General features: G+C 40.1%; 1 pseudogene; it reads left to right on the top strand.

Moving 5' to 3' along the window:
• Window positions 1–375: 375 nt before the first annotated feature.
• Window positions 376–1,089, top strand: LOC109491389 (annotated as a pseudogene).
• The last annotated feature ends 3,221 nt before the right edge of the window (window positions 1,090–4,310 follow it).

Below are 4,310 nucleotides of genomic sequence, written 5' to 3'. Positions count from 1 at the left end.
TGGCCTCATCATACACTACTTTGCTACTAGCATTCAGTGCTCCAGTCATATAGCTCACTTTTAAAAAATGGAAATATACCAAGTTTTCTATCCCCTCAAGACTTTTGAATTTGCTGCTTCCTATACCAGGAACACTGTCTGCCACCTTAGGCTAGATAACTTCAATTCAGCCTTCACATTTCAAATTAAATGTTATGTCTTCAAAGTGGTCACCCTGAATGTTGAAAGTATGCCCCCATGGCACACAGTTATGGTGCTTCTGCAACATTCAACTCTGTTAAATTCTGTATAAGATCAATGAAGACACCTGCTAATACCTTCAAGACAAGAACAATGCTTGACATTAAATACAACTGAATAAATACTTGTGGAGACATGAATTCATGGTAAGTCTAGACCTTAACCCCAGGCATTCTGAAGATATGAAATTCTAATTGTCTTACATTTTCAGAGATGAAAACCTCACACTCCTTAAAATCTATGACCATGATTAGAGAAAGTAAGACACTTTGTGAAAAGTTCTAAAATCAAGAGCATATTTTTTAAGGTGGTAGATTATTTCTTCACTGAAAAGCAAAGCAATAAAAGTTTTATGTGGGTTATGTTCGTGGAGTTTATATTCCAGTAATACAGCGTGGTTAATCACATGCATAAAAACGAAAACACTGAAGTGTTGACCCACACTTGGCCAAATTTTGTAAAATTTTAAAACTTCTGAAGTTGGAGCAGTGTGAAGAAGAGGCGAGAAGGACCCCCTGGACTCACTGAAGCCGGTGCCACAGCACTCTACCCCCACCCTGCCACCACCACTGCCACCCTGCCCAAGAGGAAGGCTGAAGGGGATGCAAAGGAGATAAAGCCAAGGTGAAGGACAAGGCACAGAGAAGATCCGCAAGGTTATCTGCTAAACCTGTTCCCCCCAAGCCAGAGCCCAAACCTAAAAAGGCCTCTGCAAAGAAGGAAGAGAAGATGCCTAAAGGGAAAAAGGGGAAAGTGGACCCTGGCAAGGATGGGAATGGCCCTGCTGAAAACAGCGATGCCGAAAGAGACCAGGCACAGAAAGCTGGGGGTGTTGGAGATGCCATGTGAAGTGTGTACATTTTTTGATAACTGTACTTCTGGTGACTACACAGTTTGAAATACCATTTTTTATCAAGTTTTATGCAAATGCAGAATTGTGTTTTACTTTTTTTTTAAGCTATGTTGTTAGCACACAGAACACTTTGTGGTTTGGGGGAAGGGCATATGTCTCTAATAGAATATCCCCAAAACTAGATTGATGCAGGCGGGGGGACACCTTTCCCTTCTAGTTTTCAGAAACTGCCTCCTGGTTCTCAGGAGGGATTTGTTGATGTTGGCACACATTAACCACGTTGACACAAGTGCCCTGTGGTGTGGACAAACTAAAATTCATCTCTTATGTTCTCTTCTCCCTCTCTGCCTTCAGCATAGACTAGACTCCCTTAAGCCCAGAGAGCTGTTGGGACCTGACCCCCCAACATGGCTTCCAGTATGTCAAGCAATTTGGACTTTACAGTGTCACCATGGAGATGGCATCCCTCAAAAGAGTTCTGGTTTTTAGCTTGTGGATCTTCAGATTGATAATTCTGCCATTTTCATTTCATTTCCTGAAAGTCAAGGTGGACTTGTGAAAAGTTGTTAAACAACACGCTAAATGCAAAATGCTAACCCTCACTCTAAACTTTTCCTTTTCAGAGCATCAGATGAAGACTTCATTGGGTTTTATAGTGGCTTTCTGATTATGGCAGTCCATTGAAGAAGGAGCTTGAAAGTTGCTGTATACTGTTAATGATTATCTGCCTGTGTCCTGCCTGAAATACCATGATTACTTATGAAAAGTATCTTTAATAAAGCTGGATAGAGTTTGGCTAGGAAAAAACAAAAGAAATTTCTGAAGTTGGCCACTAATCTCCTACCGAAAATCCTAGATGTTGCATGAAACACAAAAATAAGACTTTGGGTAAATGCTGAAGCACAGGTTGATATAACTTCTTTGTCGATTCGCTGTTACAGAGACTTATGCCTAAATACTTAAATATTTTTTGAACATGGATGACTTAAACATTTCAAAGCAACAGAAAGTCTAAGATTCTCATGTATCACTCACTGAATAATTCTACCAAAGAAGTTTACAAGGAATAAGTTAATTTTGGTGACCTTGCTCCTCTTCATTTCCTCTAACAACCAGGGTTTAAACCAAGGAACAACAACAAGGCTGGGAGGCAGAGAGATCACGGAGAGAACAAGGTGCCTGAAAGTCCCCACATCAGATTTGGTCAGGGGAATACGTGAGAATCTAGATGCCAAGAGTTGAAAAGAAACCATGGAAAATGGGGTGATATGATATCCCTTTTAATCCCTTTTGTTTTTATTCCAAGGGATTCTATGTTGGTTCAAGCCAAACAATAGACTCTGCAAGAGCAAAGTTCACAGCACAATAAGTGCTCCAAAATGGATGTTAGTGCGAAAGGAAATCAGGCCACTTACAAAACAGAATGTTGCCTTTTGTCTTAAAATTCAAGCCAAATTTAACGCAGAGAAGACAATTCTGAGCAGAATAGAGTACTATGGCTTCTCACATTGGTTCAATCAGAACCTGCAAACACGTCTAACAAAGGTCATCAACACAATATCTGCTAGTACTAAGAAGTTGTCAGTAATCCATTCATTCATCTATTCAACAAATATGTTCTGGGTGCCCACTGCCCACCAGGCATGGTTTGGGGCACTGAAGATTAAGAACTGAATAAAACAAACACGAATTTTAATCTAATGTGGAAGATAAACATCTAGTACATAAATAAATGCATCTCTAATACAATGTCAGATGGGGACAAGTGCCATAAAAGAAAATATAGAGGAGAAAATATATTTCCTCTTACAGGAAATATATGAGATAGGCAGATATGGCTTGTCTGTTAAGGTGACATTTATGCTAGAGAGGAGTAAATCAGAAGAAACATGTTCAGAGAAGAGTGTGGAGTGGTAGATGAAGTTCAAATCAGGAGGGCACTGTGGAACATGTTAGGATATTGTGGTAGCTTTGACAAGAGTACAAGAGATGGTTGAAAGAGCTCAAATTCTAGAGGAAGGGTGAGAGAGAGAGAGGATAGACAGATATTATGTATTTATCATCTATCCAGGCTCAAAAACAGAATTTTGGTGCTAGAGCACTGCTGACCAAATAGCCTCGAAGATGCCATCAAGAATGATTAAGAGAACACCAATGATCCCTGACTTGCAGGAGTAGTGCAACTGTTAAAACGTCCACTCTTACTAAACTTAAAAAAGGTGTTGTGATAGGTAGCCTCTAAAATGGTCACCAATGATCCTCACCTTCTGATATCCATGCCCTCATGCAATTCCCTCTCACCTTGAGTCAAGGTGACCCATATGCCTAATAGAACATTGCTGCAGTGATGGTGTGCGACTTCTGAGGCTAGGTTAATAATGCATTGAAATTTCTACCTTGTATCTCAAACCCACTCTTCCTGAGGAAAGCCAGCTGCCATGTCTGAGGATACCCAAGCAGTTCTGTAGAGAGAACCTTCAGCTAACCCCAACAGCTAGCATTAATTTGCCAGCCATGCAGAAGTGAATATTGCCGCTCCAGTCAAACTTTTACAAGAGTACAGACCTGGCTGACGTGCAACCGAACCTCATGACAACCCTAAGCCAGAGATTGCCCAGCCAAGCCATTCCTGAGTTCAAGACCCAAAGAAACTGTGGGAGATAAAAAATGTTGATTGCTGTTTTAAGCAACTAAATGCGGAGAGATAATTTGCTGTAATAGATAACTACTGCAGATACTGAAAGAAAGGAATATATTAAGAAATATTTGAGAAGTACTGAGAAAAAAGTAATTTTAAGGACTATCCAATGGTATGCCTATTGATATGAGCAATAGGTGCAAGAAAGAAAGGAAAGAAAAGACTCACTAGGATCATTGACCACTTAAAAACTAAGTGTGGAAATAAATGGATCTTCTCAGCAACATATAATATTGTCAGCTCCTGCAGTCGTTAGACAAAAAGGTGAAAATCAGGCCTAGAACTTAATTATAAGAATAACAAAGCTCCAAAAAATATTTAATTTTCAACCATGGAAGATCTGCAATGCCAAGATCAGGATCCTTGTTGGTAAGCAGTGGGATGCTAAGACCTGGGATAGGGATATCAGAGATGATGGATTAAAACACCTTAAATCCCCACATCGTCCTGAACCTCCGCCCTCCATGTTCAAGTCTAATACTCTCCCCATGCCTAAAAAGAATGCAAAGGTCTCTATCT

This window comes from Felis catus, chromosome C2 (genome assembly GCF_018350175.1).
Source record: "Felis catus isolate Fca126 chromosome C2, F.catus_Fca126_mat1.0, whole genome shotgun sequence".
Taxonomy (NCBI): Eukaryota; Metazoa; Chordata; class Mammalia; order Carnivora; family Felidae; genus Felis; species Felis catus.
Note: the sequence above shows the minus strand (reverse complement) of the source record. Positions and strands in the feature narration are given on the sequence as shown.